Here is a 12,443-nt window from a genome sequence, read left to right as displayed (position 1 = left end):
AAGCTGCTATGGACATTGGCACGGCAGGTTTTTTGCGAACATAAGATTTCAAATCCTTCTATCGAGAAGTGCGATTGCTCAATCATATGGGCAGTGTGTATTCAGTTGTGTAAGAGACCACTGAGGTGTCCTCTAATGTGGCTGTCCTGTTCTGCGTTCTCACCAGCAGTGAGTGAGAGCTTCTGCTGCTCCACACCCTCACCTGTCTCTGGTGTTGACAACAGTCGGATTTTGGCCATGATAATGGGCAGCGTCTCACTGTTTGAATCTGCAATCCTCTGATAACATATGATGTGGAGTCTAGTGGGTTTCTAAAAAATTTAAATGTATTTTTTGCTTTCTTTTAAAAATAAACAAAATGGATTTCAAATACATTGTATTTTTCAGCAAAACTAAATGGAACAGTTTTACAAATATAGATCTCTTCATTCTGTAACTGGGTTGAATAAAATTATATACTATGTAATATGGGATAAAGAGGAAAATGTGAATCATACAAAATGTTGCCCATTTTACTGATAGAGATTTGGCCTTGAAGGGGGGTCTTATTATGTGATTATTTCATAAAATTAAAATATCCAGATATGTCGAGGGAACAATTTACCTTACATTTCCCTTTTGAAAAAGAAATGTAATGTGTTGAAGGCCCTTTGGGCCCTGGCAGGCACTGGCCCGGAGGGCTGCCCCAGAAACACTACACAGGACTCCGGGGCCCTGGCACTGTCTGCTGGGCCTCAGGGATAAGTTTGGTTACAGACACCCAGGAAAAAAAAAACATCAACTGGTGTCTTACATTTCTAACGGTGGTATAGATTAAGATTTAATTTATTATATAACCAAGACCTTATAAGATATACAATAACATTTTCATGTGGAACTAGAACTTCCCTCTATTTTCTGCATTTGAAAAATTATTCTTATGCACATAGAAGCTAATGAAGAAGAATTGTGTTTATAGTAAGTATTTTCTTTTTCTGATGTCTTATGTCGATGGGAAAGAACCCCCCAAATGAGTGCTGCCTGTTGTCATCGTGCAAGTGTGGTTCCACAGCGCACTTCTGTCTTAATCGCTGAAATGATTCAGTTATCAAACCCATACCCAGTTCATGATTTGGCTTTCATTCTTTTCAGACTTATCCATGATATTGGTCTGGCCTTGAAAACATAAAAATGGTCTTTATTTGATATTTAACATGTAATTTCAGAAAGATGTGCTCATTTTAAAAATCGAGACTGTGAGTGTGACGAAGGAGTCTTAACAAGGACTGGGAAGAGAACCGTTGTTCCTACGTGTCAGTGGGGTAGGCTGGGTGAAGGTAAAAAGGCTGAGGGCATATTTACGTATGTTTGCAGTCAACTCTCTTTCCTACTGAGGACAAAAACTTTCTTTAAAGCAGCACCTATTTCCAGAAAATAAAATTATTCTAACATTATATTTTGGAAAATAATTCCTTGCAATCAGCTGTTCCTAATAAAGAGGCAATGGGCTGTATGTTCTGCGACAAACTGGCCTTGTTTCAGCAATGGGGGTCACCAGAGGTGGTTAGGAAGTACCAGAATACTAAGGGGTTAGATACCACCTGCCCTCAGTTAACTATCTCCTTCTGTGTGCAGAAATTTTTTCTATGTCAGGAGCACATAATAATAACACAACTGTAAGGTTTTCAAAATAGAGATTAAGTTACTCGACAAATGGGTCCAGGATTTTCTGCTGCATTCTGTGATCACCAACAAATGTTTTTTGTTTTTTGTTTTGTACCATCTCTATAGATGGTTTTTCCTGCAGAAAGAATTACTATATTTATTTGAGTTTTTTCTCCTGAGCCAGGTGTTGCGAGTCACAGGGGTGGGGTTGGTACAGGGGTTTGGACAACAAGAGGGTGGTGCTCCTGGGCCGGGGCTCTGGGAGATCCTAACTGTCCTGGCAGGGTATCCCTGAGACAGCAGAGAGCAAGGACCCACTGTGCACGTGGTCCGTATTCACTCTGTGAGAAACGTCATCCCAGGGGTTATCACACTGTTTATCTTCACCATGGAGTGGACTTTCAACAAAGGGAGAGCACAAGATTTCTCTGGCCTCCATGGATGATAAATTCAATGCCACTTCACAGTATAAAATGAACATTCCTTTTTCATCATGGCAAGACACTGAAGACAAAACAAATCATTTATTACTGATAAAATTAAATATCATTTAAACTTGATCTTTATCAAGGTTGCTATATCAATATTCATGTTCGGAATTCTGATTTCACGTGTGAAATACTTTTTCTCATTCTACATCCTTAAAAATGCCTGCTCAAAACTTTGATTTCCAATAAAGCTCTGCTAAGCTCATGTCTCTAAGAAATCCCTAGAAATGCCAGTCGTCTTTGCTTGCCATACCTCTAACTGACATATTGGTGAAACTCCCTGTCTCCTAATCAGACTATTCCCCCTCCGGCTTCTATTTTTACCACTTCCCTTGGTGCACGACCCCCCTCCCCACCCCAGCCCCAGCCTGGTGCCCACATGACAAGGCAGCTGTTGTTATGCAGTCGGTCTGCCACCTCCCCAGCCTCCTGCTCTCAGGAGTCTGCTCAAGGAGCGAGTGACGCTGAAGAATTTCTCAGGTCATCTTCGCTGACCTAGAAAACCAAAGAGGTTCTAGCTTTTGCCGGTGGCAGGCAGCAGTGACAGAGCTCTGCTTAGCACAGCGAAAGCATTCAGCAGCCCTAGACGCTGCGAGGACGGGCACCCCACAGTCAGAATGAGGTAGGAAGAGCAATCTGTGTTCTCAAACTTTATATAAAAACCCACGTGCCATTTTTCCTTTTTGCTCTGTGGTGGCACAGCTGAAATGCTGTGATTCTGTTTCAGAAAATACACGAGTCACTCAAAATTGTTTTCCAAAAGGTGGGATTCAGCAAATGGCACACAAACTGCCAAAAAGACCTCAGTGAGCAGAAAGTGCACTCTCTTCTTACTTCTTGCTTGCAGTTCCCCACTCAGATTTAAAAAAAAAATCAAGGAGGAAGCGGGCAGGAGGATAATGCCTCTGCCTGGCAGCTGAGCTGTAATCTAGCTATCCTTCTTTAGTGAGCATGCACTTGCTGGAGATGTTTTAATGTCTTAATGAAAGGACAGGGAAATTATCACTCACTGATTTGTGTTTTTAAATTTGGAGTTTCTAAATTAAGACTAGTTAACGACACAGGCATGCCCATTTCCAAGACTGGATAGGCAGCTCCCCGAGTTTGATGTGTCACCTTGAGGGTTTCCTGTGAGGTAATTAGCATGCTGGGATGAGCTAATCTCCCATAGAACTGCACACCTGCCTCATTCTGCTAACAAATAGGCCCCTGCCTCCTACCGACTGCCTGACCTGACTTATTATATCTCCCCCATCCGCAGAAAGACTCATATCATCACTGGGCCAAAGGTGAATTGCCTAGAGACAAAGTTGGAATGAATTTTTTGCAGTCCCATTTCGCCAGACATTCAAACCACTTCATTCTGAAGAGTGGAGACCTTTAACTCTGTCACATATTTATGTATGCTTATAAGGACAGGGAAGGGTCTTTTCTGCAGATCTGGTCCGGCTGAATGTATCAAAACAGGGTTCCAGAAGGAAGTGTTTCTGCCTTCCAAACCTTTGTTTCCAATTATTACTCTGAGAGAAGAGAAATAGTGTTGCTGGTGTTTTAGTTTACTTGCATTTTGGAAGTTGCTCGCTACACTTTTGTCACACTGCAAGCAGCATCCAATTTCAAGTCCAAACACAGTCTAGACCTGGAGTAGAGTGAGGGGCACATGAACGTCCACCTGATCATGAAAAAAAAAAAACTGAGGCTTTTTAGCTGATGCCTGTTTTCCATATAAAATGTGGCTTTGTTTTTTTTATAGTTTTCCTTATTCCCTACAGCAAAAGAGGCTAATATTCATTTAAAACCCAATAACAATTAAAACCCCCAATAACAATTAAAACCTACAATGAACAACTGCTCTAGCTTTGTTTATTGCATGCATAAATAATCATACTTCAATGAACACGTTAGCGTCTATGATCTCTTCCCAGATTAAGGTTGCCTCGAGACTGCTTGCTTTGGCTACTGTAAATGTGACATGAATTACGCTCAGGAAAATGTGTCTAACATGCTGGGTTGAAGTAAATTATTTTCTTCTAATATACCTACACAACTGTCACAAGGAATTACACTGCAGATTTAGTGATGTTAAGTGTCAATTGTAATTTGGTGACAGCCATTTTATTGGCTATGCATACTGCTCTGCTAGGACTGCTGCTCAGTATGGAGGCCACCGTATCATTAAAAACCAGTGATCCTTCACTGATGACATAATTTGACTGGCAGAGAGAGGAGCAGAGAGGGGCTTGCTTCCACCTGCACAGAATCTGCTGCATGTCAGAGATGAATTTGCCTTCAAATTAGAAACAGCACTGCAGATGAGGGGCTGTGATTTTGCTTGAGTTCTTTTGAGGCGTTTTTCTGGAATGGTTACTGAGCAGCTGATAGAAGTCTCCTTTAATATGTCAAACATATATATTATGCAGCCTGTAAACATTTCAAATATTTTTACTCATAGCTTACAGTAAGTTATCTATGAAACTGTTTCAGTTGAACTGAGCCACACGCATTTCTGCACACTCATCCATCCATTCTTTTGTCTATAACTCTGTCTTTGGCATAGGTTCCAGGAATAAAATTTATGTGATAAAATGGTAAGCAAAAGAAAGAAAGAAAAAGAGCCCGACAAAAAACAACCAAGGTCTAATATGAGCCCAGTGTTTTGGCAGGTAGGATAAATCATTGGAGCTGGGTAAAAATTTACAGTAAGAACAGAACTATAATCATACATTCTGAAAATTTTATAAACTGACAATTCAAGTTATGTGTTTTATGCTAATATACATTGTGGTAGGGTCTAATAAACTGTGACTCACTCATAAATAGTGGAAAAGCTGACGGCACTCACAGGCAAGCACATACATAGACTCACACACATTCTGTACTTATGCAGGAAACAGGAAATAGAGTCCAAGACTTTCTTAGCAAATTTAAATCAATATAACTGCATTCCATTTTCAGTATTTAAATTAAATTTTTTGCTGCAAGGCACTGTAAGGAACAAAGCAAAGTACCTTAAAAGAAAGTGTATCGCTAGTAATTTTACCTCATTTCACACCTATTTGACAGCTTCTCTTAGCCAATTGGTTTCATCGAAAATGCTGACAATATTCACCTATTAGAGTCCTGCCCTTCTGTGTGGAGCCCATTCCTCGTAGACACACTTTATTAGCTTTCAACTTGAAAAAAAAGAGAAAAAAAACTTCTTCCCTCCTCACACTACTGACAGTTGCCACTATTTCCCCCTTCTCTTAACACAGCATTATTTATTTATTTATCAAAAAAAGAAACTTTCCTGAACAATAAATAGCATAAATTATTCAGCCAATTTCAGTCCAGCCACATAAATCATACTCAGGCAGACAAGCTACTTATGGCAAATGCTTTGTCTAAGAGAAATATACCACTGAAGGTTTAATCAGAAGTGCTAAACATTTCAGACTTGCCCGTTTTTATTCTTGGCCAGGAACTCAATTTCTCTATCTACAGAGGCTCTTGAGAATGCTCTTTTTCTGTTTCCCATGAGAATATTGAGACCATTTTTATCCACAGTAGGGAGGAGGGTGCTAATAAAAGTGCACTTCTTGAAGAAAAATTCAAATGGGGGGGCTGGCAAATCTTCTAAATTCTTGAAAGCATATCTCAGGGCCAACTGTGGATATGTTAATAGCTTTTCGCATGATGGGCCATCAAGTCCTTCTCTGCGAGACTGGTCAGAGTGTTCCCACACCGACCAAAGGAAAAGCTAATGGAATTTGGAGGCAGGATGAATGCAGTGTAGCTGGCAGAGTCAGGAGACGCTGGTTCCTTTTCGTCTTGTCATTGGCTCCTAAGGCTTCTGCCACTTTATGCTTTTTAGCTGGAGTGTCCACCTTTACTGCCTTATTAATATAAATGGTCCTCATAAAAGGCTATATTACAGTGTGATAGGCTAAAATATGCCCATAAAAATCTTGTTTTTGGTAAGCTTCAACTAATGGTGATTTTTTCCCAGTGAGAGGAATGAAATCTTAATTCCCCTAACACTTTAATTGCCAAGTTTTCCTCTTAGTTATCATTTAACTAATTCCTACATCATCAATAATTCAAGGCATAAATGAATGTAGTTGGAGACACTGCTATTTGGAACTACTTCGAAACTTAAAAAACAAAGCTCATGCTTGATTTTGATAATGATGGACTCTGAGGCAAAATGTTCCAGTCTGCTGAAGCACATAGTGTGAGGTGCTTTGTGTTGTGTGTTTCTTATCTTTGACAACAAAGACTAGTCATCCAAGAAATGGTTGGATTTCTTCAGTGGAAATGGTCATGGCTGAGCAAAGAACAGCCAGTTTCCTCACCCAGCTTTAATTAAAAGAAGGGCAGTAAAAATCATTCCAAGGCATTGATTGGGAGAAGGTAGGAATAACTGGCAGTGGGCATAGCAGAGGAAACGGATTGCGTTTTTGAGGTGTAAAGGCAGGGGAAATGTCATGAAAGATTGGTCTACACCCACGGTTCCCCCAGCTCTGGTGGTGGAAAGCAAGCCTCAGCAGCGGGGCGCCTCCTAGCGTTACAGGGAGGTACTGCCTCAGTGAGGCCGGAAGGAAAGGCCTTACCTGGAACACAGCACGACTTCCCTCTGGGCCTGTTTCCTGCGGTGGTTTCTGCACTCAGCCTTGCCTACCTTACAAGCTCTGAGGGAATTGTGGCCCAAGCAGCTGTGGCTGGGGGCCACGTGACAAAGTATTCTTTTCTGATGAACATGTGGCATTTTGCCATAAAAAGGTACAGCACATGGATCTCCCGAGGAACATGCATCATGTTTATTTTCTAACTAGTAAATGAATAAATTTTTCTGACTCAATTGGGAATGAAAGGAAAATAACCTGCCTTTGGAGCTATCCCAAGATCTGATTCCTTTGGAGCGGTTCGTGTAATTTAACAACAACAGCCCAGTCATCAGAGAACTCTGGGGTGAGTATATAGCCAACTATAAGCCTTGCTGATGAGGGAACTCTGGGTCCACAGGGGATAAGGGAGAAGAAGTAGAACTTTGAATGCTGGGGGAGAAAATTTAGCCCAGGGAATGTCACTTAAATTCCAAGCACCCCATTCTAGACAGACTCATTTAAATTCCCAAGTTTTTACGAGCAGATATTTCAGTGCCCTCTTAGAAATAGTTCGTTTGTGACTGTTGTCTGTCCAGAGTTTGTGTTCACTTATCTGCCATCTTTTTTCGGGGCGTTGGCAAGGATATATGAAGTTGGGAAGAGTCCACAGTATTCGTGAAGAAGCTAAAGAAGGCAAGGCCAAGGGTTGAAACCTTATGACACCAAGAGTTTAGAAATTCAAATAGAAGGAAAAAAGTCAGTCCAGTACAGGATATTATGATATTTTCGATGAATAACTGCTCTGATATTAATTTTTCCTAGGCAAAGTTACCGTTGTCTGTAAATAAGGTGAGCCTATGTCTCAAGGTGCCCAGGACAGTCCCAGTTTATGTCTGTTGAGCAGGCTGAGTTATAAATAATATCCCCTTTTATCCTTAAAAGTGTCCTAGCTTGGGAGATAAATGATATAGTCACCCTAACCATTAACGAAGCTCTGTTTAAATGAATAGATTTGTGCAGAGGACAAAAGTGGAAATGTTTTGATTTGGTTTTCCAATCTGGGGCCCTGAAGTGATGGAGTGAGGGGGGGGCATGGAAACGGGAGCGAGCCTTGCCTCGGTGTTAACACACTCACAGCCTTCCTCCAGCAGCTAACGTGAAGTCTTTTGCCTTCTTCTTTAGACTTTCTCTGAGGATATTTTGACATGTTTTCAGATAAACAATTTAGGGCTCCAAATAATTTCATGTTTTCTTTTACAGTTACAATATTTTGGGGGGAAAAAGTTAGGACTGGATTTCCTATGATTTGTTTAAATTAATTAAGGAGTTGAACGTGGAATCAAATTTCAGAGTATTCCATTGGGAGGCTTATCTCGGGGACTGTTTTAGAGGAGACGCCCGCCTTTGCAGAGCACTCGGCAGTGAGTCTGAAGCAGGATGTGACCACAGGATTCAAACTTTGTGTGACGTGGGAGAAGTTCTGATTCTGCCAAAGTTAAAAGAAACCGCCAAATGTATTAAGAAACACCATGATTAAACGTGTTTGTAAACATGGACATCACTTATTTTTAAATATTTAAGCTAGATTTTTAATAAAATTAGAAATTTCAATTAATCATATTACTTATGTTAATTCTTTAAAAGTTAAAAACTACATTTCATTGCCTGACAGATTGTTTTGATTAAACACATGCTGGTTAATGTGAGGTTGCTGTAAATAATGGTTTGGGGGGGTATTTTTCTCAGCAAAACATGAATTAAACTAATTTCTTTAAAAATGTATACATGAAATGATACATTCAAGGTTTTGGGGAAATAGGAAATGTAGAGTAGTGGTATGTTTTGCTAGGAATATTATCTTCTATTTTGATTCACTTACATTTCATGTAACAAAACTCAAAATTGTTAATTGAGGAAACACCTGTTTTACCTGATTTTCTTAAGTACACTGGATAGATTTTGGATGCCTTGCAGCAAAACTCTCATTAAACCAAGAATCCCATAATGTGAGCTACAATGGCTGAATTATTAGATCCAGGAGAATACTATACTAAACATTTGCTGCATCATGATCCTCAGGGATTTTGCTATGGAATTACTTGTAAATGGAACCGTTTTATAAAAACATCCTTCTGATGCTTCAGGATTCCAACGAATTGGACGAGAAGAGATGCTTTGTTATAGATAAGGAATTGGCTTAGAGAAGAAGCAAAAGTTAGAAACAAATGAACTTTACTTGGGGTGAAGAAAACTAAAGGATAGGCTGTTGAGAGCCTATTTGAGTTAGTCTCTCTATAAACTGCCTGCAGAAGCTTCAATAGCAGAAATGTCCAAACCCTGTGCTGCTATTTTCTTGTGCCAATCTGCATGTTGTCTTCCTCTGGCACGGTCTCTGCTGTGTGGGCATCATGTGACTGAGGCAGCCCAATCACAGCACTCTGCATGCTGGGCTGGAAACAGTTGCTCTGAGGAAGTTTACGCCTCATTCGAAGTTGAAGCCATCACACTGCCTCAAGGAGAGCTGGGTTTTTTGCTTAGTCTTATTGGGTACTCTTAGGATAGTGATACCAATGGGATTCCTGTTAGGGTTAAGTAAGAGATGGTGCACTTTGAACTTTTTAAGCTTTATAATGCTGCAAGCCTTTTGGTCACTGAAAAGGCAAGATGTTATAATCTACGCAAAGTACCCATTATAGTAGGGGTTTTATAAATCGTATTTGTTTTCTTTCCTCATTGCCGATCAGTGTCCATTCTCTGGTATTGTCTCCACCTTTTCAGTGTGATACATGCATTGGTTTCCTTCTAGCTTCCATGGCCCAGTGCCTGGGAATTCCCTACCCACCTACCAAGGCGCATGGGAAAACACCATTGTCACCCTTCACACACTATTGCAGCTGATGTCATCAGATGGGGCAGTATTACTGAGTCACAGAGGAGCTGGACATTCCCATCATTCTTTAGTTAAGTGCAATTTTTCTTTGAGGAACACCAGATTTAGGGGCATAGGTTATGGCAAACTGCATATTCTCAAAATGACAACAGCCTTTCCTTCCTGCATGCGCATCCAGGACATTGTCACTTTTTCTACAACAGACAGAGTCTGCATCTCTTTCTCATAAAGCTGAGTGGGCTTTCTGACTCTCTCCGGACTAATAGAGTATGGCAAAAAGCGATGCCATGGGAGTTCCAAAGCTAAGTTAAAAGAAGGGATGCAGTTTCTGCCAGGCTCCCTTTCTGGTGCTGCTCCCTGTGAGAACCCAGCTGGTATGCTCTGTGTGTGTGTGTGTGAGGATATCCAGGTCTACCTGGGGAACAACAGAGGACCCTCTGGGCCAACAGTCAGCACCAACTCTCCAGAAATGTGAATGAGCCATGTTGTAGGCCGGGGGTGTCAAACTCATTTTCACTGGGGGCCACGTCATCCTCACAGTTGCCTTCAAAGGGCTGGATGTAATTTTAGGACTGTGTAAATGGAACTACTGCTTAACTAGGGGCGAGGAGCTCGGCGCTGCCACTGGAATAAAACAAAGTGGAGGGCCAGATTCAGCCCTCCGGGGCCTTGTGTTAGCCACAAGGCCAAAGTCCCCTTGTGTTTGCCACAAGTCCCCTTGTGTTGCTGGTGGACCCTCTTGCCCTTAGCCCTCAGCCAGGCTGCCCTCCTGATACTATGTGGAGCAGAAATGACCTTTCATTGCTGAGCCCTGCCTCAACTGCAGATTTGTGAGCACAAATAAATGGTTGAAGTCATTGTTTTAGCTGTTTTGTTATGCAGGAATAGATATTAACTCTTATCACTTTATGAGGTAGTGCTAGTACTGCACTCATTTTACAGAGAAGGAAATGTAGTCATTTAGTAATTAAATTACTTGTCAATGTCATCCTGGTGGTGAATGACGGGGACAGATTTTAGAGCCTCCCTCAAAGCACAGCTTCTCACAGACGACACAGCACTGGTTTCTCATGGTATTGGCAGTGAATGGTGGGGATTCTGGAGACAAACCACCAAAATCTGGGCATCCAAAGAGTGCAGAGCACTGTCCTTAGATCCTGGGGGAGTCAGCAGTGGACAAAACAGAAATCCTTGCCCTCATGGAGCTTCCTTTCTGTTACCAAACACAAGGGGTTTGCCATTTGGGGTGCTGTATTCAAAAATGAAAGGTGGTTGTTGCAGAGTAGTTTTATTTCCTTACAGCAAGTAAAGGAGATAGGGAATTCATATCCAAAGCTCTGCATCCCCAAAGGGAGGCTTAGCCATTGCTTATACATGCTGTTTGGTCAATTACATGTTGATTTCTTTTTGCAGTTGGCTACTTTCATCTCAGAGCTCCTGTCAGTTTATCCTGTTTACAGCTGCATCTACAAAATACTGTGCTACATTTTAACATTTAGCAAGAAATAACATTTAGCACTGCTCAGCCCTTGAGACCCTTATCCTATCTAACACTTTCAGCATGTGAGGGACAATTATATAAACCCTTAGCATATAAAACATTTACAACAGAGCCTGGCACGTAATTGGTAACATGAATATTGCTTATTAGTATGATTATTGAACATGAAAAGACTGTGGTCGTTATCTGTGACCCGGTTGTTATAAATAGTATTGTCTGTCCATTTTAATAGCTGCATTTCAATAGCTTGGATGGGAAATAGCATTTAATTCATGTGAGCAGAACACAGGTTTGAAACATAATTCTAGCATGTTATTCAGCACCTAGTGTTTAAAATTCAGATATTTATGATGACCTCTAGGACCCTGTGGACCTATAAAGAGGTGTAGAAAGGGATTATGAAAATAATTTCATAAATGCAAAAAAAGAAACTCCAACAATGCAACGGTAAAAATAAAGTAAAATCTTGATTATCTGTGGTGTAATGCTGGACAGGGAATGTGTTGATAATTGAAGTCAACAGATAGCCCTCAGCTTCCTGGTTCATCAGACCTTTTCCCAGAGCTGATGAGCGGCAAAATTGGCCAGTGCAATCTCACTTCCTTTTATTGCTCCCATGGAGATGCTAATGAGTAATACACAAGGAGAGGCAAGAACCCAGGTAATCAGTCAGTCTATTGTGCATGTTTAAAGGTGGGAAGGACCTCACAGGGTCCTCTGGCCTGGTTCTAGAGTTTAGGGAACCGAGGCTTGGGGAAGCTGTGTCCTAATGGCACATGGGTAGTGACCGACACAGCTGAAACAGAGTTCCGCGTCCTAGGCTTCTAGTCCTCCTCTTGCTTATAGCTTTCGCTTGTTTTCACTCTTTCCTCCATATCTGCAACTGCTAATCACCTAATAAATGGGTCTATGTCCAAGTAACTGAATTAAAAGGAAACTAAGGTCTCTCTCTCTCTTTTTCCCTCCAATATTTTGGTCAGTAAACACAGGGCCAGAAGGAAACCTGGATTTTTCTTTAGCTAGAGACTCAGAATTCCAGCCTCCGTGACCTTGGCTGAAGTGATCGACTCCAGCTGGAGTGCCCTTGGCTTTTCAAGTACTGATGTTGGCCGCTTTTACCCGCAGAGAAAGCCCGTTTATTCTCAGGGCGCGGGGGGTGTGGGGGGGGCGGGGAAGGAGGTCACGGAGAGCACCTGGCAGCTGGTTAACTGTGCGGTGCACCTGGCAAGCGGACGTTCCACCGCTTCCCTGTGCTTGGAATGTACCCTGCGGGCACCATACATTCACGCGCGTTCTCCACACTGGGAGTGGTCTTCAAGGATGCAGTGTGGGGA

At 41.6% G+C, this 12,443-nt stretch overlaps 1 non-coding gene across 1 annotated transcript; it reads left to right on the top strand.

The window, feature by feature from the left end:
• Nucleotides 1–640: 640 nt before the first annotated feature.
• Nucleotides 641–762, top strand: LOC118977552 (small nucleolar RNA SNORA5). The gene has a single exon (XR_005064557.1). It is a non-coding gene; the product is annotated as a small nucleolar RNA SNORA5 (small nucleolar RNA).
• The last annotated feature ends 11,681 nt before the right edge of the window (nucleotides 763–12,443 follow it).

Source organism: Sturnira hondurensis, unplaced genomic scaffold (genome assembly GCF_014824575.4).
Source record: "Sturnira hondurensis isolate 20B ecotype Veracruz unplaced genomic scaffold, ASM1482457v3 Scaffold0021354, whole genome shotgun sequence".
In the NCBI taxonomy this organism is placed as follows: domain Eukaryota; kingdom Metazoa; phylum Chordata; class Mammalia; order Chiroptera; family Phyllostomidae; genus Sturnira; species Sturnira hondurensis.
Note: the sequence above shows the minus strand (reverse complement) of the source record. Positions and strands in the feature narration are given on the sequence as shown.